We start from the raw sequence: 25666 nt of genomic DNA on the forward strand, positions 1-25666 counted from the left end.
TTAGTGAAACACTCAGCACACAGTGAACACACAGTGAGGTGAAGCACACACTAATCCCGGCGCAGTGAGCTGCCTGCAACAGCGGCGCTCGTGGAGCAGTGAGGGGTTAGGTGCCTTGCTCAAGGGCACTTCAGCCATTCCTACTGGTCGGGTTTTGAACCGGCAACCCTCCAGTAACGAGTCCGAAGCGCTAACCAGTAGGCCACGGCTGCCCCGTGGCAGCCATCTCATCAGTAGTATGGTCTCGTAACAGTCTTGTAAGCAGTGGAAACACAACAACTGGAAGGGTTGTATAGCAAGCTCGTCCTGCACCTGCCCCCTTTACCTAGATAGTGGGCCAAATACCTGTAATGGAACCAGGACTCCCTCCCTCCATCCTCTCTTTCTTTCTCCATCCTTCCCTTTCACTGTATGTGTGTGTGCCTCTCACCAGCATACCTGTCAACACTCCCGTTTTTACCGGGTTTCTCCCGTATTTCAAGGTCATCTCCCAGCACCCTCCCATTTAGTTATTTCTCCCGGAAAACTCACGTAATTTGCATGGCCATCAAACTTAATTTTAAAGCCTGTGTTGCAGGTTAACCACCACTGTTGATTAATGGGTACATAAAGCACTCAATATATGTATATCATTTTTAAAAATGTCTCCAAATGGTGTTAAATGCCAGTTTTGTTGTTTTTAGCATTAGCTGGCGGGTTTAATGCATAATCTGGTGATGACGTCACTTTGGGACTACTTGATCTGCACTTCATTCATTTCAATGCATTTCAATGGACATCGCGCTTACACTTTCTACATAAAGTTTGTATATTTACACTTCGAATTTCGTCACAGCATTTATATCACAGCTACCCTATGATCTACCAATGGTAATAACGGTGCCTGATATCAATTTAGTAATTTTTCTGAATTTCTGAAATCTCGTTTTTTATGGTATGTTTTACATTCATTCCTATGGGAAACGGTCATGTTACACTTTCAACATAAAGTTTGTATATTTACACTTCGAGTTTCGTCACAGCATTTATATTACAGCTACCATATGATCTACCAATGGTAATAACGGTGCCTGATATCAATTTAGTAATTTGTCTGAATTTCGGGAGGTCTCGTTTTGGAGGGTATGTTTTACATTCATTCCTATGGGAAACGGTCGCGGTTACACTTTCAACATAAAGTTTGTATATTTACACTTCGAATTTCGTTACAGCATTTATATGACAACGACCCTATGGTCTATCAAAGATAACAATGTCTTCCGATTTTAGTTTAATGCAATTTTCTGAATTTGAGAGGCCTCGTTATATAGGCTACATAATGCACCTATTCAGTTCAATGTATCATGCTTATAACATTACGACACTTTTTTTGTTACTGTCAGTGAACAGCACCGAATGAAAGTCAACATTTTCTTTATATCTAGTGATGGGGATCATGTCGTTAGTTCAGATAAGTAGGCTACCGGGCAAACTTAGTCAGAAGATCAGAATATGAAGCATCATGATAGCTAGCTGGGCTAACTTTTTAGTCCCACCTGTGAGCCACCCCAGTTACTTAGCTTCTAGCCGCCGCCAATTAGGCTGGTCGTGTCTTCAGCATGAATATTTTCGATAACTACTGCTCGTGATTGATTGCCATTGACATCGTCAGGTAACGGCTTACCAAAGAGGGAGATAATATGGGCAAGTCGCAGTTTTGCAGGTGCTTGTGTGGGCTGTGCCGTCCCGATGGAAACTGGTGGAGAGCTGCAGTAACTAGGGAAGCGAGTGCATTTTGGCCGCTGGTCGAGGAGCTCCCCTGTGACCAGCATATTACATGATCTATTTACCAATCTATCTACCTGTCTATATACATATCTAGGCTATCTATAGCCTATCTATTTATCTATAATATCTATATCTATAGCAGATGGGCTCCCCCTATTAAGTCAGGTTCTGCTCAAGGTTTCTTCCTGGAATATGGGAGTTTTTCCTTGCCACAGTTGCCATATGTGCTTGTGGGGGTAAAGAGGGTTAAGGCTGCCAGTCTTATGGACGCAATTTTCTATATTTTTGATATGTTGCTGAGTATATCATAAACAGCAAAGAAAAGTGATTGATAATGAATGACTATTATTGTGTTACATGCTTCAAATGTAAAGCACTTTGAGCTGCATTCTGTGTATGAAAGGTGCTATACAAATAAAGCTTTATTATTATTATTATAATCTGCGCTATCTACTGCTGAACAATCCCTTACTCCTCTCTCATTACTCTCAAGGGTCTCAAGGTGGGCTTTGGTCTGTAGTCTCCCCAAGGTGACGTATGCAATGCATTGTGGGGGAAAGGAGAATCACTTCAAACGCTGTGAAATAGTACCTGCTTTTTCGTATTATATTCCGTTTTGTGATACCCAACAACATCAAATACAATGGATAACAGTTTAAATGTTTATTATCAACAAGCAAATTGTGCAAATTCGTTGGAAAATGAACCCTGCAACACGGCCTTTAAAATCATTGATCCGTTTATTTTTTCTGTTAGTCTGACATCTCCCAGGTTGCCAGATTGTGTATGAACTACACCCTACACATACACGATCACTTACTTTCAATTTCAACCGTTTTGTCATAGGCTAAAACCTGGCAACCCAAATCCCAAATAAGGAAGCGGGTGCCAGATGTTGACAGGTATGCTCACCAGCTAATTAGGCACCTGTCACACACACACACACACACACACAGAGAGAGAACTTTACTGCCAAACAGGCCACACACAATCAGAAGGAGGGAATAGAAGGGAAACTAAAATAAAATGCGTTAGGCAACAGTGCCCTCTAGTGGTGTGGTGCAGGTCTTGTCTGCGGCTAGTTCTCCGGTGTGGTAGACGTCTGTGGGTTTTCTGATGCTTTGGAAGAGCATGCAAGAGCTGCAGATCTCCACCGATGCGTGAGCAGGACGATGTGATGCAGCAGCAGGAGGATGTGAGACTGAGGTGTTTAGAGCCACCAACGATGGTCATTACCCACACAACAGAAGAGGAGAGAGAACAAAGAGAGGAGAGAGAGAGAGATAGAGGGAGAGCAGATAGCTAACAAACGTTCAGAAAAAGTCCTGTTGGCAAATTTGAGGAAAAGACGGTAAAGGGGCTATTTCACACAATTTGAGGGTGCTGAATTCAAATATTTTGTTTACCAAGCCAAATATTTTGTTTACCAAGCCAATGTTTACATACCATTTTGTTTGAATTTTAAGCTTGCTAATTAGCATAATTAGCATAATAATGGTTTTGCCATCAGATATCATTGGAATTGCAAAAAATAAGGCATTAATATACTCTTTATGTATCAGATATGTTGTAGGACAGGAATTACCCCAATGACCCTCAAGTAGCAAATTAAAATAAGCTAAAATTCAGTGTGACGTTTAGAAACAAAATAGATTCCTTGATAAGAAAATTGATAGTATAGTAGGTGACTGCTCATTTTTCTGTAGAAAGTCCTTTGTCACTAACTATTATGAACAGTTGTCAGTCTTTACAGGGGATTTACACTGTATTTTGTTTTTTTTACTGTAAAGGCGACTGTGCTTGCCTAGTTAAAAGATCTCACTTGTGCTCTTTCCTATCATTCAAATTCCAGCCATGCAGAAAAATGGAAGAGTGTGCATGTTTGAGGAGTGCTGAAGAGTGCTATGGAGATTGCATTATTTGCAAAAAAAAATAGACAAGATATCTTTATAGTGCAACAAAAAGAAACATTCTCCAGTGCATCATTATGGCATATGATGCTGAAAGGGAAGTGGACCTAAGACAACCTCAGCTATGAACTGATTAATGTCCCTGTACTGTAGCTATTGCAGATAGCGATTGTTATTTGTGAAGTGGAAATAAGTCTATCCTTACTCAAGTGCTGTCTAGCAATGTGGAATGTCCAGTGATTACTGCAAAAACTGCTCATTCAACATAGATGCTCAAGATCTAGTTATGTCTTTAGGACACCCATCTGACTGCAGCACATTTTAGTAGTATGCAGGAAAATTTGTAAGAAACTTTTGTATTGTTATTTGGTATTTGTTATGTGGTAGCCAATGATGTTAACTAAGAAATAGACCTAATGTAGGAATGTACACAGCTATTGCAACAGATAATGGTGTAGGCCCATCTGATTAAGACCTGAGTGGTTGAAACGTACTTATTAAATTACACTGGGAGCAAAGAAGACTATATTCACTTTTTTACCTTTACAACTGTCAAAGAAATCCCATAAACACGGGAAGGCCTAGGGTAGCCTACATCAGATGGCCTAAAGATTAGGCTCTTCTGCGTAGCAAGTGATTTGCATGTAGTAATTTGAACACTGACCTTGATCTAGCCTACTTTGGCTATATAAAGGTAATTTATTGCCAAAACACCACACAATATAATATAAATTAGCTATAACAAACAATAAAGGACTTAATCAGACACAAACTACTATTTTACTGACTACAAAAATAATAATTATGAAGGAAGTTAGAAGTTTAAAACCCAGAATTGACCAAAAGTGCACCAAATTCAACACAAATGACTCAATACACAAAGGTCTGCGTCCTTTCTTTTCCAGATATTTTAGGATTTGGATATCGTTTCAGTATCGAATATCAAGATATTTATGTCCGGTATTGTATCGTATTGTATTTTGGTATTGTGACAACACTATGCCAGAGCCACTCTGTTTTCTAGATATTGAGGATCGAAGGCTCTACCACCAACAAGTGATGCTGCTCAATGGCATATTAGAAGAGCACATTATCAAGCTCTAGTATGGAGGCAAGCACATACCAAATCCAGTGTTACTAGAAGTAAAATGTTTTTTACTTGTCGGTTGTTGCTGACGGTACATGCAGTTCTGCATTAGGCTTATTCCCGCTATCTAAGTTCATATGTACTGTAGGATATATTCTGAGTTGAAGGTTATCTGTGCAACTTGTTATTGTGATGAAATGCATTAAACACCACATGAGTGACTCACTATGTTAGCAATAAAAATATGGTTGTGTTTTGATTAGAATTTCCGAGTTTATTACATGTTAACTGTATTCATGTTCCCATTAAATACGTTAATAAACTATAGTATGGCTTCTTTAATGCTCAAACATGTATTTAGAACACTTTTATTTGTTTTTAGTGATTACTTTTGAAATCAACCCTATTTAGTGAAAAATAAGCAAAACTATGTTAATTTTTTTTTTAACGCTATTTTATGTTAAAATGCTGATTATGAGGCTTAGAACTCAGAATTGAGCTTGGTAAACAAAATATTCAGAATCAGCATCCTCAAATTAGGTAAGAAGGGAGGTTTACCAACTTTCCCTCAAATTTGCTGTCAGAAGTTCTCTTCTGTGAAGCTGCTCTCCCTCTAAGAAGGAGGATGGAGAAAGAGGAGTGATAAGTGTTTTCTATTCCATTACTGAGCAGCAGATTGAAAATCAGAGTGTAACCGCTGCAGGCCCTGTTTGAGGTGAGGAGTGTGTGTGTGTGTCCATCTTTCAGACAGGGGTCTGTGCCGGTCCATCGGTGTAGGTTATCAACACCACCTCCCATTGGAGAAGATGGTCCCCTTAAATGCCTGGGGTTACACACACATACAGAGTAATGGGAATGTTTGATCACTCCTTATAGCCTAAAGATGACATACACACACACACACACACCCACGCACACACAGAGTAATGGGGATGTTTGATCACTCCTTATAGCCTATAGATGACTTTCTCAGACATCATTGTAATGCACCTGATACACAGCTCAAGAAACCCCTTTGATACGGTGGCCCTGATGGCTCAGCAAAATACAAACGCTATGCAACACTTGCAAGTAAGTGTTCACAACACGACCATGACGGCTTAGCGAAATACAAACGCTAAAACACTTGCAAGTAAGTTTTCACAACGGATATGAACCCACAACCGAAGTGATCAATTGTAGCTTGGAGGAGTTACACGAAAGAAGGCATCTCTTGAGGCATTAACCAAACAAATGTTAATGTTGCCAATTTTATCCACATGATGCCGCTATGCGACTACAGCTCAACCAAAACAATGCCCTCAGGTCAGGCTAGTAATGAGCAAATTTGCGAACCTTAAATCATAGAACTGCCGTTGGAAATGTACATTAAAAAATGGTGATGACAGGCTTGAGATGGGCAAAGATATTGACCAACACGAGAGACCATTGTCTCAGCTCAGGAGCTCACATCTGCAATAAAACGCAGATCTCACAAAACCTATAACGTTATAGGGACAAACTGAACTCTTACTGAAACTTCTGAAGTTCATAACAGTTTATTGTACACAAACAACAGACTGCACTTCAAGAACTGTAAAAAATACAACGACTTTCAACTGCAGACAGGGTGGTGTGTGTGTCAAGATGCCTACTATGGTCTACTTCCACTAGTATGGTTTCTCTATCATTCTGGTATGGCTATGTTGTCAAGAGAGGATGTCAATCAGATGAGGGAGCTATGGTCTACTTCTCCACTATGGTCATCCAAGATGGTGGATCCCAGCATCTTCAGTTGTCATGGAAAAAAAGAAAACAAAAAGGTAAGGGTTTTAGCTTCAAGCTACCTGCACTGCACACAACACAAGTCACACATACAAAAAACAACAATCAACAAAAATCAACCATGAAATATTATATTATTACCGGGGAATCTTTCGTTTTGTTAGGGCCCTCTTATAGAACAAGGCTTTGGCTGTCTCATGCAATCTTGTCAGTTTAAACTGTTGCCTTTTGTGGGTTTTTCGAGTTGGAGAAAGAGAGATAGAGATTTTATGTTAGTGAGTATAGATAGCATCCTAGCATTATATTAGCATTTCTTACATTAGTTTTACCAAGTTTAAAGATTTAGATTAATTATTATTAGATGAATAATACTTAAAATGATATAGTTGTGTCATACATATTTATCCGATAGCATCTATTTGTTTTAGCTTTTAGTGTTAGCTTCTAAGTTTAGTGTTTCTCTGCTGGTTGTGTTCGGTACACCTTTGAGGTAAGTGACATTTGAAGTGTTGTGTAAGTAGGCTATAAGCGTTATTTTTAGCAATTTTACAGTGTTCGAGCTAACCAAATCAAACGGTGATCAGGTGACCAATTGGCTACCGGAGTTGGCCACAGGACATGTCGGTCCATGCTACAATTATTGAACATAATACTGCATAAGCTCAATAAGCAGTAAATAGCTATGCACATACAAGTGTAGCTTCCGTTCCTTTTCAGGTCTTCTTGGGCTCCTTCAACCTGCGAAAAGTTCATGGGCATTTGGTTAGTTGCTACCTAAATAGCTAAGTTGGTGCTAGTGCTACTCGCTAGGCAACAAGCTGCTAGCGGGTAACATTTTGAACGTCTACCATTGAAAATAACGAGCTTGATAGACTCGCGAGTACACAAGACGCATTTCTGCACCATTTGTTGCCTTGTCGACAATATACGCCACAAACTTGTAGTCAAAACTTACCCCCTACAATTTCCAACAAATCAACTGTACAACCACATGTTGTCTAGGTTGATACTTCCCCAATAGGGAGGGAAAGTGAAAACCAGCGCCCCAAGTGGTTGCGTTCCTATCGAAGAGCAGCTCCAATGTTAAATCCCATAGACCTATTTTAAAAAATATATTGTGAAGCCAAATCAGCGATGTTATCCACCAAAAATATTTTTCAGTGTCTATACAGTAATAATATTCTAAACTGTGAAAATGTCAGACCCTATTTTGCCTTATTTAAGAAAATTGAAATTGCTCCTTTTGTTTCATAAACGAACTACAAAAAAGAAGTCACATTGACTTTACCCTTCAACGTTACTCACGGTAGCATGGTTTGTTTATTAGCCTGGTTAGCATTGACACTTAACACTTACAGCTAGCTCTTCATGTGAGTAGAAGCACAACACCAGTTGTCCTGACATAAAGGTTATCACCACGTGGTTTACATCACATTCAGTTATTACAAAAATATGTTAAGCCAGTTAAGCAAATTGGCGTATTGATCAGTTAGAGATTAAAGCCCAAACATGTGGCGTCACATGCAGCTGTAGTTCCTTATCACCGTGTTACGACAAAAACTCAAAACAATTCAACTGATCCTAAAAATAAGGTATGACCACTTGAAGCAATAGAGGTGACCCCAGTGCCTAACATATGGAAGGCATTAAATTAAGATCCCAATGTGCACCGAGATATATTTTTTCTAAAAAAAAAAACCCATCTACTCCGCTAAAAGGAACGCAACCACTAGATGCGGTATGAGATTACTTTCCCTCCCTATAATGAACAGTGGATGACGTTGAGGTGAGGTTACAATCCTTTCTGATTGGCTGAATTGCGTTTCATGGCATTGTAAAACCCAGCACAACACCTTTCAACATAGTATTGAGAAGGAGCAATTAAGTAGCCTAGTAATAATAATTAAAGATATTTGCTTTCAAGTTATCCTCATAACATTCTATGGTAACATTCAATATCATAAAAATGGTTGAATGGTTCAGAGCTTTCATCAGTTTTACCTGACTATATTGTTTTGAGGCAAACCAAAATAATAAATTAGATGTTTTAATTTCTCTTAACCAGATATACAATGTATGGTCCATTCTGTGGAGTGAACCTACAGTCCAGTCCATTACATTGTGGCTCCTGTGGAAAAGATGAGCAGTTTCTACAGTGTTCAAGGTGAAAGTGCACTCTCATTTCGATTGTTTATCCATTTTCTTGGAACTTCGTGTAATTCTAATTTCTAACATTTTAATGTCTACTGTGCTATCACTGAAATATTCCTATTTCCATATTCTTAAGTGGATGAACTCATCTGCAAATACTTCAATGAGGGTCATACCTACAACATAATTCTAGACATTGCGGAACATAAAGCAGCAATCAGAAATGGTAACTTTGATTATGCAATCGCAAGGCATTATAGAGATAAGAGTCATGGACCAGCCACTACCCTTAAGTTTATAAGTATTGAGAGGATCAAACCTCAACCACGAGGAGGTCATTTAATTAAACAACTTTTACAGAGAGAGGCCTTTTGGATACATGAACTCAACACAGTAGAACCATACGGTCTAAATGAGGAACTGGATTTAAGTGTATTCTTGGGATAAGATGTGTATGTAGAGTATATTTTTGTAAATAGATTATATTTTTGTATAGAGTGTATTTTTCTATGTAAATGAATTGTTGGTTGATATGGGTAATGACCGAAAAAATCTATTGTATTTTTGAACATGCAATATGTTTTTTCTTGATACAAATATGCTTAAATGACATAGATTGTGTATATGTAGGCCTATATGCAAGCTAAAATATGCAGGATATTGAATTGACGATATTGATTGCAATTTCTGGTGTGTTAGAGTGTGGAGTACTTTCACTGGGTCTGGTGTGGTCATGTGATGATGTTACCACCTATTTCACCTGCTGGTGTCAGATTGACTGTGAATGTGAACCTGATGATTGCCATGACATGACATGTTGGTCACAAAAAACAATGTGTCCATGAGCTCTACGAAACTCCCCTCAGTCTGAAGCTCTTTTCCTTTTCTTTGAGTCTTCTGTCAAGGGTTTTCGCTGCTTCTTCGCCGGCTCTGCCATTATACACACATTTGCAACAATCTCTAGCGTTTCGTTAGCCTGCCTGCTTCGGTCGGCGGGTAGGATACACTGAACTTGCAAGCGGGATATTCTTCCTACAGGCAGTAGGGGCGGGCGAGAGAGTCTTCATTCGCCCTGTAACGAGTCATTTAACCATATACCGACTTACGAAGATGTGTAATTAACACGAAAACGTTGCCTGGTGTCCCTTTAAGAAGGAGGTTAGAGAATTTTGATCTGACCAGACGGACAGGTTACACTGCCATGGGATCTGTGCAGGCAGCCATAGTCGAGGAGATGAGGGGGCCAGGGACACTCCTGGGCTACAGAGCTATGTGGCAAACTCTTAAACAAAAATATCAGTATGTTGTCAAAAGAAAGGATGTGATGATTCTGATGAGAGAGCTTAACCCGTCCGGGTTATTGTCTCGTTCCAGCCGAAGATTTGTCCGAAGATCTTATCAATCAAAGGGACCTAATGAAGTCTGGAATGCCGATGGCTACGACAAATTAAAGCCTTATGGGTTTGCCATTAGCGGCTGTAGACGGATTTTCCAGAAAGATGATGTGGCTCAAATGTGGAAAATCAAACAACGATCCTTGCATCATGGCTGGATATTACCTTGAATGTGTGGCTGAATTTGGAGTTTTCCCAATGTGCCTACGCACAGACTGTGGCACTGAAAACGGATTGATGGCATCATTACATTGTGCCTTGAGATCTAAACACACAGACGAGTTTGCAGGTGCAAAAAGCCATATGTATCAAACATCAAACCAAAGGATAGAAAGCTGGTGGTCCCATTTCAGAAAACAAAGGTTGGCTATTTGCCCAAATAACATTTTACAAAAACTCTTCATTACTATCTGCCTTAACCCTCTGTTTTCACCCTTCTACTTCACTCTATGCTCTCTATGTTGTGCTCACACTAGAACTCAGTTTTGGATGGACCAGTTTGGAGAGTTGAGGGAGAGACATCTTTTCAATGGAAGCCCCACACACATGGGTTTGATGAGATACTGCTTTATGGATGTCCTTCAAAAAGAACTGAATGACTACAAGCAGCATTGAAATACTCATACAATCCGCCCAGTTAGACAATCAAGATGCCCCTCTGGAAAACCAGAGGCTATGTACCATGTACCTCACAGGTGAGCAATACAGTAACAATTAAATTATACCATATGACAATTAAATTATACTGTACAGTGGTGGTCTACTAATGGTTGTTGCATTTAAGTTTGATATTATACTGACTTGATGGCCATTTCATTTACCTTCTTTAATCACTCAGAATGCTTTGAATCATATAATTTGAACCTTAATTAGGCTATTTAAGTGCTGTCAGTTAAACGCGTTATTAACGGCGTTAACGTAAACCTATTTTAACGGCGTCAATTTTTTTATCGCAAGATTAACGTTCGTTTTGGTGTAACAAACTTTGTAGTTTTTTCACAAGCTGTTGCAACAACTAGTAACGTTAGAACAACTACAACACCACACTGGATCTAGCTAGACCGTGCTGCATGTACACGCCCCTTTTAGGGGAAAGGGAGCTGTTTGGATAATGGAAACTTATGCTGCATAGAAGTGGGGGGAGCTTAAAAGGGTTATACTTACTAAATCTTGAAACAAACGCGTGAATAAAAGGCACAAAATAAGGTTGGTGTAAGAGTTATCTGTGTGTTTATGGGATTAATGTGACCATTATGTTCCTATTTTTTGCTCTTTCCAGTTTAGCCTACTAACAGGAGTGTCACGAATGTAGGTACAGTCAAACTGCCCGTGGCTGACTATAACTAAGTTCGGCAAGCTTAACTTTACATGTCATAACATCAACTAAACTAAAAAGTCACACATTCATTCTATCACTTGTAATATGAACGTAGCCTTTTTCCTACAACTACAGTAGGTGAGATAATTGGCTATGCCTGTTATACTGAAGTTCCACATACATGGGATATGGTAAGTGTAGCTACGTGCTGAATGGGTTGTAATGTAGCCTACATCGTTTCGACATGAGTAAGTTACATACACATAATTCTTTATAACTGCCGTGTTAGTAAAATTATTGAATGGCCTGTAAATTAATAACTAGATGTAACGTCAAGGTGTGATTAGGCTATCTGTCTTTCCCATTAGAATCAATGATATATGTATGTTAACTTGTTTTCTGCTAAAATGGGGCGTGATGCAGATTAAATGTAGCCTATCTTTATGATGATGCGCCTTTAGTAGGCTACGTAGAGGCATGCTGCACACACTTGTTTGGGCTTACGAGCCGGCCAAAGAGTAGATTTGTACAATAAACACCAACGCAGTTCTGAACTCCCGGTCAGCTGAATGGTGTTTTAAATTGCTGTGGACACCGATGCCGACATGAGTGCGTTCGACATTCATTTACTGTACATTAGATTCCATTCTTTTCAATACAACTCTGCACACCAGCATCGCACTTTGCCGCCGTTTAAATCACGATTCAGTTATATTTGGTCGACGCCGCTCCATAAAATCCATTGTTCATCCAGTGTTTGCGTGTTAAAAACTTCGGCGCTGATGTGTGTGGCAAGTGACAGTGCACCATAGACTGTAGGCCTATAAAATGGCAGTGCACTCATGTCGAAAAATTCCTTATTTTCAACTGAACTCAAAGATAATGAATATAGTATTTTATGTTTGTTATGCCCTTTATTAGCTATATTTCTGAAGAATATATTGTGTTGCCTCAGGTCTGCTGCACATCTTTTGATTTGAAATAATCAAATAGACCTACGTCTTCAAGTTAAGTTAATGAAGTAACTTGCTTTGCTTTCATTTGAATCCTAATCAAGATACACAATAATTGCTTTATATTGTTAACATGGACTCCTGGAAAGTTCAGAAATGCAAAATAATAGAATTTTAATCATGCGATAAAATATGTGATTAATCGTGAACAAAAATGTTAAAGGAGAATTCCGGTGTGATATTGACCTAAAGTGTATTGAAACATGATACCGAGTGTGAACGTATGTCTCATAGCCCATCTCGGCTTGTCCCCTGCACTCCAAAATCTGGGCTAGTTAGCGATGCTACCAACAGCTTTTTCAATAGTGGTGCTTCGCATCGGGCTAGCCATGCAAATAAACCACTGTTTTACACCCATTTACGAGGCTCAATGTATCTCCACACTTCATTGGTAGACTTCCGACGGCCCTGACATTTAAAACGAGACATTGAGAACTTTGAAAAAGCTTTCTTGTTGCTAAGAAACTGGAATCCATGCATTTCCACTGAATTATTTTTGGAATCTGATCCCTTATCATACCTGTTCATTCATTTTTTCGTTGCTTTCGACTTATCGCGTGACTAAATTCAAGATGGCTGCAAGCACTAAAACGCTAAACTTCGTGGAAGATACTGTCTGTATAAATCGTCTTGTAAGTAAACTACCAGTGCTTTTTCAAAGTTCTCAATGTCTCGTTTTAAATGTCAGGGCCCCTCGAAGTCTACCAATGAAGTGTGGAGATACATTGAGCCTCGTAAATGGGTGTAAAACAGTGATTTATTTGCATGGCTAGCCCGGATGCCAAGCACCACTATTGAAAAAGCTGTTGGTAGCATCGCTAACTAGCGCCAGATTTTGAGTGCAGGGGACAAGCCGAGATGGGCTATGAGACATACGTTCACACTCGGTATCATGTTTCAATACACTTTAGGTCAATATCACACCGGAATTCTCCTTTAAGCATAACTGAAGGATAGCAGGCCCTGTATTGTCGTTTACGTGGGTTCAATTTGTTCCTGCTGCTCATTGTCAAAACTCAAAAATCGAAAGCATGACAAAGGAAGAGGCACCAGAATAGGCCTACTTCAGTTGTTAGCCTACATTCAGAACCAAGAAACTGACATCTGGAGTCTTTCTCAGGTGTGTGCTCCTTTCAAGAGAGAGAAAGAAAAACGGAATAGGCTATCCCTCCTGCATGCGGGCTTTAGCGGGCGATGAAAAATCAGTCCCGAGCAGACCTCTACCTCAAATTCTGGCCGGGGTCTTTTATTTACTTAGGCTGCGCAAAGCACAGGGCTTTATTTGGGGCAGACGTAGGCTATATTGAGCAGGCCTTAATTTCTATGTGCGTTTTATTGTGAGACATGCGTTTCGTTTGGAGTGCATACCGCTATCAAATGCAGAAGATTTTCTGTTTGGTTTGGGATTTAATTTACTTTTGGACAGTTTGATTATATTGCTCAATGTTGGGATTGATGAGCATGATGAGCACTGAAATCTGGGAGGTATTTGATGGCTCGCTATTACATTTCAGGTAGTTGAAAGAGTCAGGATTTTCACCCGAGTCGGATGAGAGAACGAGAGCAAACACGAACTGGTGGTGTGAGTGTGCCAACCCATGCCGACTGAAATGGAGTGTTTATGCTTTGCAGAGTGGGATAAAATACTGCCATCGATGTTGGGCAACGCTCCCGAAGAGGAGCGTGACCGCACTTGTGTCACTGCTACCGACGACTTCACAGCAATTATCCATCCTGCAGTCCTCAGTTTTTTTTTCCACACTCACACCACCAGTTCGTGTTTGCTCTCGTTCTCTCATCCGACTCGACCGACTAGTTTAACGTCCTCTCTTCCCAGATCCAAAGCTCACAACTCCTCTTCAGTGAACTCAGGTTCGAAAAGGTAGGGTCTTGGATCTTGGTAGTCGAAGTCATCATCTTCGTCTATCTTGTAATCTTCCATATTCATCGCCATTAGAACTCTTAGAGAAAGCCCACCTGTCAGTGTCAGCCTAGTAGCAGAGAACTTGGTAGTCACGCTGGTGTATTGCCGGAAGTTGAGGGTTTACAGATGCTGCGTGATGTCTTTGCGCCTGGCAGCGGTGCTTTGCCGGTGCTATGCCCGAAAATAGTTCCAAATCTAAATTGGTCTAGTAAATCCCTTCGTGTTAATTTGCATTGATGATTGTACTCGATGTGAATGTACAGGTTACGAGAAATCATTTTTGCAACGACATGCTAGCTGATATCGCCGGATTACAGCGACTATGCTAAGCTAAAGCTAACCGGGCCGTTTCTAGATTAGGACAATGGCTGGGTCGGCTATAAAACGCTTTGGCTCACTCGTCCAACTCTAGGGACTGCAGGGAGTGACCCAATTTCACCTAGGGGTGGCGTATTCCTTTAAATTTGTAGGCTGGAATGCCTCCAGTCACGGCAACAATTGTGTTTAAATGTAGTAGCCTAGGCCTACTGCTTCAGCCTGCAAGCTTAGAAGGGGACGACAAGCAACTGAGCTTGAGAGCGACGTGTTGGAGACCCATGGTGTAGGACAACGACTTTTCATTGATAACAAGGTATTAAACCAACCAACAATATAAAATATTAAAAGCTCTTATTTCATTGAGTTAAATCGAAACAATGTCTTCTATTGCACTTGCACTGATAGCCCTACTGGTAGGCAAATATTACATTGCAGTGTTTGCAGTGAACTAACGTTATCGTTTTTTAAACTATAAAATGGTCCCACGCCACACTTCACCGTGAACTCTTCATAAATCAAAACGGAAACTCGTAGGTAACTGAGTAAGCCTATAGCGTCAAATATTGTCCCCGGGTGGTATAATGTTTAATTGCTGCCACACAGTGATTCATTTAATTTCTTCAAGACACACTATGTAACACAACCTGCAGTAGTTTAGTCGACAACAAATTAACGTGATCGACGGAATTCTTAATGATCAACTATCGATCGTTGATTAATTATGCCCGTCCCTAATAGTTACCATTATCGTTCTTGGTGTGAATCGGCCTTTAGTGACTGTAATATGCTTGAAAAATAGTCTTTCTGTGTTTAAACGTTAATCAAATATAGACACATGTTCATTACATATTGCCAAACATATTTCAGTTTGATATCTGAATATTCCATTATGATTAACGTTAATAATAACATTAGGCTACTGCTCTGACTCGGCATTGTTGTCATAGCAACATGGAGAGTCTCTAGCCAGTTTTAACGGCAGACGATACAAAGGCGGCACTTGAGCGACATGCCTATAGGTAACAGTATACAGTGCTGTGTGTACGACTTCTTCATTTGGTTACAACAAAGACAAAAGTGCTTAAAATAGTAGAAAACCACAATTTTAACTTATGTGTGATGCTTGTAGTAGCCATCTTGTAAACTGAACTCGGGGTCCTCTGAGTTCAGACCATAGACAGTAAAAGAAATGGATGAACAGACTCCGTCGTTTTCAATGGGAGGGCACTGAGTCAAATTGAACGATTTTTCAGTTGGTCCCTCAGTACTGCGCAGACTCGCACTTAACTTTGTGACGTTAGCCATCGAACTGAATCTTGTAACTCATATGATAGATTCACAGAAATTCTTCTCACACTTCCTTCGCCTTCAAAGTCATCAAAGTTAAACATTTAATTATGTATTATTATTAATATCATCCTCACAAGTGATATCAAGTTGTGTTAATGTTGAAACTACCACACATGATCATCTTCAAAAACAGCCATGGTAAAACAAAACAAAAAAGTTATAGCCTTGAAGCTAATCTTCTTTCCACTTTTCCGGCCTACGGTTAATCCATTGAAAACCTCCGAAATGATTATCGTTAGTGCCGTTTTTCATTAGGTTTACTTGCCTCTATGCAATGCTTTACCTATGCTATTGTAGGCTACATAGCTTTGTTCATGAGTTTCCGTGCTGGCTGGACTGAGCTTCTTATCCAAACAATACGGTTATCTCCCTACGGTGCGTTAGCTTCCCTACAACCAGACATGCTAAACATTCTTCTTACGGGAACCTAAAGTTATGTACGAGGTAGTCGAGTCTTGTTTTGCCTTTTATTGTTTATGTAGATAACACAGAAGCTACAATATCGGCACAGGATATATGCTATATTAAGTTCTAAAAAATCCTAAAATGAATGGGCTTCTATGGGGGTTAGCAGAGAAGTGGTCCCTCCAGCCTCCATTGATTCTTCTACTACCCCTTGGTTCAGACGACTTGTTTAAACAACCTCGGGAGTGTTCTATTTGCAACGTCTGGTTCGTAACCCAGGAAACTGGCTCGCAAATCGAGTTCGGTGGACAAAAAGAACGGCACATTAGACTGGATTACTAGTTTGGTCATCTTAGACTGGACTACTAGTCTGGTCACTTTAGACTGGATTACTAGTCTGGTCACCTTAGACTGATCTATTAGTCTGGTCACCTTATACTGGACTACTATCCTTCTCCAAGAATATGACTGAAGGAAATTCGCTTTTTGACCGAAATGACTAAATGATAATGACTACTTCACTACCAGGGGTGTAGTGGTAAACTACGAGGTGGGTAAACTATGAATTCTGTGACTGCGCCATGCAGTATCTTTTTTTTAAAGGCAGAACATGTTTGATGATGGAGGTTATTGATATTGTCCAATGTTTATTATAACAATACCAGTGGTATTAAATGGTTCCTAGAGTGTTGATGAGTGCACATAGTGTGAATGGGGATGAAACAATGTGATATTATGAATGTTAAAACTTGCAATTGCATTCCATATTAGCTTCATTAGCTTGCTAACTAGCGAAGTTTGCATCATCAGTGTAAAATAGTTAAAGAAGCCCTATGCAGGTCTGGTTATTCCTTCGCTGTTTCTGGGTTTTCGCCTGATTTGGGCTCGCATTTTTCACGACATAGCTCCCCCTGCAGCTTCGGTAGCAAGTGACTGCTACGCTAAACCCCCACTAGCTAACAAGCTAGCCATCAATAAACCAAGCTAAACACATAGGGCTCACAATAAAACGGTCGAGCAAACACATTGTTCAAGAGACTATCAAATCACATTACAAAAACAAAGTTCACCCAAGGATAGGCTACTTACAATTTCGACAGCAACAAAGCCAAGTCGGAGTCCGTTTTGCAGTCTTCTTAGAAACTACAATCCGACTACATTTTCGAGTATTTCCGCCGATTACATCCGGATGTGTTCGGACCGCGACCAGAAAGTTGCATATTCGTTTTTTCCGCGGAGAAGCACTAGGGAGAGACGAAGCACCCACAAAACGACCCAAAAAGTGTTGTAGAACCATCAGAACGACTCAACCTGCATAATTAAGGTCATTTTTGCTAAAATTGTTGCATAGGGCCTCTTTAAATAGTTGACATTACTTGTTGAAAATTTCCGTATGGACATTCTGGGGGATGTTAATTTATATATGTATGAAAGAAGGTTCAACTTCTGAGTATGTAGTGTTGTAGATAGATAGAGATAGATAGATAGATACTTTATTGATCCCCAGGGGAAATTCAAGGCTAAGGAGGCTAAGGTATTTAGCTTGCTAACTGAGCTAAAAAGGAGCACAGATGGACGCTAGTCCCCAGAGCAGAGACGTTAGTCCCCATTCTACTTCCACTGTGTGAAGACTGTCAGGGCTGAGGATTTATTCCGATAGGAAAACTGTGTCAGAGATGGCCATTGCTGTTTGAATGAGAGAGTGTGTGTGTGTGTGTGTGTCTGAGAGAGAGTGTTTAGTGTGTGTGTGTGTGAGAGAGAAAGAGTTAGTGTGTGTGTGAGTGTGTGTAGTAGGTGCTGCTGATAGAGCCCTAAAAATCGAACAGGTGAAAAGAATGACAATCGATCCTTCACCTTCTGCGTGTGTGTGTGTGTATGCTTTTAACTACCTCCCTGTCATGTGGCAGATGATGGATGAATAGGAGTGTCAGTATATCTTACACATACAACACACACACACACACACTGATCTCTTACAATCAGCAGCATAAACAAGCCGCGGAAATAAACCTTACTGCACACATAAATACACCCCTTCATTTCACACACAATAACTCGCAGCGTGGAGCCTTAAAGTCCGGTGGACAGCCCATAGAGCCCCATTGTGGACCCGAAATGTTAAGTACACCAAAGTTTTATGATAGAAATATATAGTATGGGTTCCAAGCATGCAGAAACTGCCGGATGCTAATTTGCATATGTTGGGCAATTTGTGTAATTGAGCTAATTAGCATAAATTAGCATAATAACCTATATTGATCATATTATAAGAGCTGCTTGGCCAAAATGGACAATGTTAGTTTGTTTTTAGGGGTTACTGGAGATGCTGAGTCCATATCTGACATTTTCAAGATTCAAATTCAAAATTTAAACTTGGTTTGGTCACGTTTTTACTCTCATTAAGATGATTTTGCTGAGTTTTTTGGTACAATTTAGACAGATTTTTGGAGGATAGGGCTGTAGCGATATACAGCAGGGCTGTAACGATACACCAACCTAACAATTCGATTCGTATCACGATTTTTGACCCACGGTTTAATACGAACCGGGGGGGGATAGCCTACCTTAGCCTCCATCAGAGGATTACAATGTAATATATCTGTATTATTTTATATCCTGATATAAAAAGAGAGAATACTGAATGTCTGATATTTATGACAGCAAACTTTATGCAGATTAGCCTATAGCTTAGGCCTACTATTTCTATTACAACTCTACCACATTCAGCTCTCTGGTTGAAGTCTGGAAATATTGTAAACAAAGTAGCATAGTTGGCTATCTTATCCTAGTCTACTGATTGGACTCTTCAGTTTCCTCATGTGTGTTTAAGGTAATACTGTTCTCCTTGGGACAAGCCTTTTGGGAAACATTGGTATTGAGATGATCATTCAGTTCTCCCAGAATCCCCAGCGCGAAACATTGTTGGAATCTCAAGCACAGTCCAGCACGCTGGCATTGCACAGCTCCCCCAACAAGCCATTGCCATCCTCGGCGCAGGCGTTCCCACATTCAGTCCAGGAATTAGTCTCTGGCACTGCCAACAGCAGGTGGGGTGCACACACCGCAAGAGCCCTACTCACCCTGGGGAACCACAACCACCAGCGGCCCAATGCGGGGCGTGCTAGCAGTCACCTGGTCTGTCGCCTCTCGTCCCCAGCTCCCTTCAGAGAATGCCCTCAGGTCGCACTTTCGCAGTGTGCACCACCGCAACACCTGGCGGGGCCTAGCCTCCACTGCCACAGACTCCCTGGCGCTTACCACCGTAACTGGCACTGCACCTCCGATGCTCCACTGGCCGTCTCGCCAGTCGGGGCAGCAGACTCCAGCTCCATCGCAGCCGCCCACGCCAGCTTAATCAGGCTACAGCTACCGACGTTGGCGCCCCTCCTCTGCTGCCTTGTTGCAGAGCTGTCCTCCGCTGTTCCGCCACATTCACAATCGCGCCTAGACCTTCTCTGGGCCTACAACCTTTTCCCCTTATTTTTCTGGCGGGCGAACAGGCCGACGAACATTTCACACAACAAACTTTTTTCCCCCTTATTTTTTCTAAAGAGCAGGGCCAAGGTCTTCTCTCGGTGGTAACAGGCCCGACTTATTTTCCAACAGGCTCCCAGTCCAACCATGGCCACGCATCAAACCCTCTTCAAGGCAGGCCCACCAATCAGATTCTACTGAAGGCCTACATCCTGATGTGTTGATATTGGATTATGACAATGATTTCATGCAAAGTTTTTAATTTGTTTGGGCTTGCATTTGGGGGGCCAATACTAAATTCCAGATTCATAGCCTACATCCTGATGTGTTGATATTGAGACAAATTTCATCCCTGGCGTGCCCAGTAATTCATCCCCGGTGAGGTCTCCCGGCTCCTCCAGCACTGAAGACACTGTCTCCTTCAGAACGCAACTTGCTCCTCCATGGAAAACGTGCCCATCTACAGGTGCTGCTTTGGAAACCAGTAGACCGTCCTGATCCATCGGCTGTGGATATCACCGCATTTGGAGGGAGTTAGAAGAAAGGTATGAAGAAAGGAGAGGAACTTGCCCACCCTCGATTCAAGTCCTGTTGCTCCTCCTGATTTGTTAGATGTTATCAGCTGTAACTGCAAAGCTGGGTTAAAACTGTGTATACATGTATCTGGAAAGTGCAGCTGTGCAGCTGCAGGCCTGGCCTGTACTAATTATTGTTTCTGCAAAGGCAGTGATGTTACATGTGGGAATATATTTACACATCAAAAACAGCAGAAGGACAGGGATGAAGAGTCTGGAGAAGATGGCAACAGGACAACGGATGAGGACAGTGAGGAGTAGTAGAGGCTAGTTCTTCCCTTTGTTACTCAATTGTGAGTCACAGCAGAGGGCCAGTGAATAGCTATTTCCAAAATTATTGTGGAATTCAGAAATAACTTGAGGATCCAAATTATTCCTAAACACTGAACATTTTTATCCTCCAAAAATCCGTCTAAATCGCCCCCAAAAACTCAGCAAAATAGTGATTTTGAATCTTGAAAATGTCAGATATGGACTCAGCATCTCCAGTAACCCCTAAAAACATACTAACATTGTCCATTTTGGCCAAGCAGCTCTTATAATATGATCAATATAGGTGATTATGGTAATTTATGCTAATTAGCTCAATTACACAAATTGCCCAACATATGCAAATTAGCATCCGGCAGTTTCTGCATGCTGGGAACCCATTCTATATATTTCCATCATAAAACTTTGGTGTACTCAACATTTCCGGGTTCACCTTTCTGTCCACTGGACTATTAGGGACCATAGGAAGGGAAATCAATAGTTCCTGTTGCACAGCATGAAGCAACCTAGCCTGGAAAATCCAGACCCTGATAATCTAGAAAGATTAAGGGTCTGGCCAAGAACAATGTAATGGCCTAACTCGAGGGGCGGCAACAAGCATGCATTTAAAAATCTCACTGCACACAATTGGATAACACTAGACCATGTTTACTCTGAATGATTTCAGACTTCGACGCAATCGGATAACACAACGACCAATGTGTACTGTCCTCCAATGTTGCAGCGCTGTCTTCATCAGTTTAGCTGGTTCCCCGGAATGTTGGGGTAAAAGTAACGTGCATCATTGCTCCTTGCCAGAGTGTCTCGTAGAGACAATTGACTGATCCCAAGCCTACTATGTCACAATGAGGACTTCGGAGGACCTCTGTCAACCTCTGTCAATTTTGAATTTTCTAGTGTCCATTCTGTATTACAATACGCCAGTTATGCGAATGCTATAATGCTTCTTTTGCGAGTAGACTAAGTAACTAAATAACTAAAGAGCTCAAAAAGGTTCAAGTATATGCCTGGGGTAGAAGTGACATGTGTGAAACAGGCATAACTTTGGATAGGCTGCTACTTTTCATTAAAGAAATCTGAGTGTGTACGAAAATGTTCCCTTTATTTGTGTTCATAACTACACACTAAAACATAACTAAACCTGGTTTCCACTGTTAAAACGACAACATAAGCCTACGCAAAAAATTATACCTACCTTGCAGGAACTGAACTCGCACACTCATACTCAATCACGTATGGCCTTACACACAACTACAATACTTTCAGCTTTTAGGCACAGGCTACCTTGCCATGTTTAACTTGGGATAGAAGACTGTTCAAAGAAATAAGCTAACAATCATTTTTTCAACAAACGCAATATCCTACTGTGATGCATTATTGATGGCTGAACGAGAGATAGCCAATGTCTTCTAAAGATCAAAACTATGCTTTGCTGTATAGGCTATGCAGTCTCGAAATCACCAAAGGCCTACTACATTGCTCACATTTAGCCTAAGCGGGCACTGATGAAGTCTTATGCAAGACAAATCACATCTGCAATTGCTCTTGATAGCGTCTGCCTGCCATGCAGATATGTCGTGCATGGTAGGTTTCAACTCTGATAGATCTAGTGGTTCCTTTTCAATACACTTGTATCATGTTTATTTGAACTCTTCCTTCTAAAGCAGCCATTCAAAATAATAAGTAGGCTATCGGCCTACAGAAGCGAAGCTATCTCTCCACCTTCCCACATGAGCTGCTTATAGGCTAGCCACTCTCCCAAGTTGCGTGTTAATTAATCCTCGAAATATGGTTAGATTTTGTTATGGCACGTCAACACCATATGTTTGCACAGATCTGTTTATTAAATCAGAGTCACATCTGCAGCAAATAAGGTAACTCGTGATAACGTGCTAATTGTTTATCCCCAGTTAACATGCATCCCATTAAGATCCGTAACACCGGATTGGTTTGTCCTCGATTTGTGGTGTTCCACCTCGTTGATAACAGCGGACATTGTGAATGTGTCCTTCCGCATACTGAAGGCCTTTCTGGCCTCTGTTTTTTTGAATATATCAATATTACTTGACGCCCAGAAATCCAGCATACACTGTTAAACTAGGCTAAATGGGGGTGCTGCGTCCCCACGTTGAACACGCGTTCTCGCACACTTTCCTGCAAACTTGTCTGACTTAACTATGGGACTGACAATGGGAGGTGGGGCTTGGGATCGGTCAATTCCATTGTGCTCTCGCGAGAACTCTGGATTTCCAGGGTAGAAGCAACCATATACTGTAAAAAATATGGACAAAGCGTCTGTGACGTCACCCATTGATTTTCTGAAGAACGGTTTTGAGGCCGTTTATGGGGGGTATGGGTGGCACCATCTTGGAAAATCTTGGGGAATCCTAACTCTGCCCAACTCCCCGCCAATCCATATATGGGTAAAAGGGCGCGGCTTTGTGTGCCGGTGCTGCTTTGTCGAGATGAGCTACCGTAGCATAATTCGATAGAACGTATCTGTCGATCTGCGCTACCTATCTAGTTGAGCTACCTTATTTTCCTTAGTGGCATTAGACAGTTTTAATAGACGGTGGGCCAAGGGGAGATTTCATATTTTCAGACAATACAGTACAAGCTGAAGGACACATAAATTGCTCAACACCATATAATAATAAAATGTCACCCTAAATTGGCACAGTTCATGTCGTAAGTTCACGGTATGTTTTTTATGTATAATGTAACCCTTAGCTGGAAAGGGTTACATTAAAGAAACTTATATTTCCTATTTTGATCAGTGTTGAACCACTGTATAAAGATGAAAAAATGGTCAACTCAAGGTGACTGATTGTATGTTTCTCTTTTCACAGAAAAGGACTCAGAACATGAAGCCAAAGAAGTAGAGGACTCGGCCCAGAGACACCAAATGGAAAAGCCCATTGCAGTAATCAACCCTACAGAAGATGAATGCAAATAAGTTTTTTAAAATTCATGTTTTGACATTAAACTTCTAAGTTTGGCCATGTTTTTGAGGCTAATGACTCTCCCACTACACATGATTTATAGAGGGAGGCACACACACTCTATTCTGTGTGATGAAAGTGTTTGGCTCTGATTGGAAATTGCCAGAAAGGATGGGTCAAGCAGGAGTAGTGTGCAAGGCGTCCTCGCTTGAGTAGGAGGGAAAACGTATAGTCTAATAGCCAGTTTATAGCCTGACGAGTCAGACCCATATTAAAATGTAGGGTCTGGACACTCACCGTTCGCAGTGCTCAGTCCGAGGGGTGGGATAATCAGTTGTCTTTCAAATTCCCTCTGCACTAATAATAGGACAGCGGCAGCGCTATGAGTCCCATCGTTTCCCACCAGCGAGCTAGTTCAAACGTTTGCCAACTTAATAAAAGCTTAACTCGTGTCACACTGTTCGCCAACAGCAACATCCATCTTATTATGACCGCCGCGCAGCGAAGCGGCTTAGGTTTAGTCATTTTTTTTCTTTTTCGCATGTCCAAATTTCCGTCAAGGATTCGGGACACTGAAAGACCGGAGTAGACGAAACTTGGTGGGCATGTAACCCCATATGGATAGCATGGAACCATCGTTTTTCGTTTTGATCTGTAGTCCCCCAGCTGGACTGCACCCCCCGAAAGGAAGGTAGGGCAGACACAGTTTTCTGTGAATATCTCGAGAACCGTAAGGTTTAGGAGGACCATTTTTTTTTGTATGTTGATCTCAAGGGGCCATGTCAACCCATTCCATAACCACTCATTTCATGTATAGCACCACCTAGTTAAACACAAAAAGGTAAAAATGAGGTGTTGTAATCGCAGGTATCTGTGACCTAACATACAGTGGGCAGTGCTTCAACTTGGCCAGCTTCACTCGCGGTCCGCGCGTGGGATCACGCGGTATCACGTGACTTTAATTTGTATTTTTCCAGTGAGACGCTGCAACAACCCAAACAACCGGTAGATGGCTCAAGTGAGAAGGGTGTCTCGTAAAAAGAAATGGAGCCTGGAAAACCCTACACAGACTTCACTACAGACTTTAGCAGACTGGTTTAGAAATAATTTAATAGCCATAAATATGCCTGCCCTGCCCTAATAAAGAAATATTTGGTTAACTGCGAGTGAATCCCGCTTGCAGCCCGTGAAGAAACGCAGGGACAAATTAAACATTCTGGTTTTCTCTGAGTGCAACGATGATAGACAGACATCATTTGGACAAAATATAGAGCATATTAACCTCCGTTGCTCAGCCAAATGCCTTCCTGTTACATCCTGTTATCACGGAGTTACAGGCGATAAAAGATTTTTGATGGTCACAAGTTTACTTCATTAGCGTTTTTTTTTTTTTGATTATTAAAGAGTGTTTTTCATTTAAAGGTTTGACTTCGTGCTTATTCAGTAGAGCATTTAGTGCTCTCCCCAATCCCAGACGTTCACATTGCATGTTTGTTTGTAATGGATGCAACCGCGAGATAGGCTATGCGTTTGACAGCAATGAGTGGTTAACAGACATGAACCAAGACATATAGCCCAGCAGCAATCTAGGGACTGTTCGTTATTTATTGAAGGGGCCACCGGAAGAATTTTGAGTGCTTCAGTTGCAAGTTGCATGACCCTCTCTTTTCCTGCTAGAAATTGTTCAATGACCCTCCGACAGAATTGTTAAAAAAGACATGACCCTCCCCTGCCAATTGTCGCTGTCTTCCGCCCGCGCCACAGCCACACACTGTGATAACGTTCTTAAATCAATCTTTCCCGTGAGCTTGCATGCTACCAGTCCTTCCTTTTCAAATGTGTTGCGCCTGTTTGCACAATTTCTCAAATAATCATATGTGATTAATAATATGACAAATAATCCCTGTACACGGGGACCGAAACAATGCATGCCAACTTTTTCCGTGTTTATCACGTATTTTAACTTTCCCCCGCTGTCTTGCCATTTTAATGATATCCCATATT

The 25666-nt window shown here is 41.1% G+C and overlaps 2 long non-coding RNA genes across 2 annotated transcripts; one reads left to right on the top strand and one right to left on the bottom strand.

The window, feature by feature from the left end:
• Positions 1 to 6306: 6306 nt before the first annotated feature.
• On the bottom strand, positions 6307 to 7583 carry LOC125306867. The gene is made up of 4 exons (XR_007195614.1): positions 7484 to 7583; positions 7221 to 7266; positions 6670 to 6753; positions 6307 to 6532 (listed from the first exon to the last, which is right to left on the bottom strand). It is a non-coding gene; the product is annotated as an uncharacterized LOC125306867 (long non-coding RNA).
• A 2543-nt stretch (positions 7584 to 10126) lies between these two features.
• On the top strand, positions 10127 to 23669 carry LOC125306870. The gene is made up of 3 exons (XR_007195618.1): positions 10127 to 10435; positions 10550 to 10768; positions 23570 to 23669. It is a non-coding gene; the product is annotated as an uncharacterized LOC125306870 (long non-coding RNA).
• The last annotated feature ends 1997 nt before the right edge of the window (positions 23670 to 25666 follow it).

The sequence above is a fragment of the Alosa alosa genome, chromosome 14, assembly GCF_017589495.1.
Source record: "Alosa alosa isolate M-15738 ecotype Scorff River chromosome 14, AALO_Geno_1.1, whole genome shotgun sequence".
In the NCBI taxonomy this organism is placed as follows: domain Eukaryota; kingdom Metazoa; phylum Chordata; class Actinopteri; order Clupeiformes; family Clupeidae; genus Alosa; species Alosa alosa.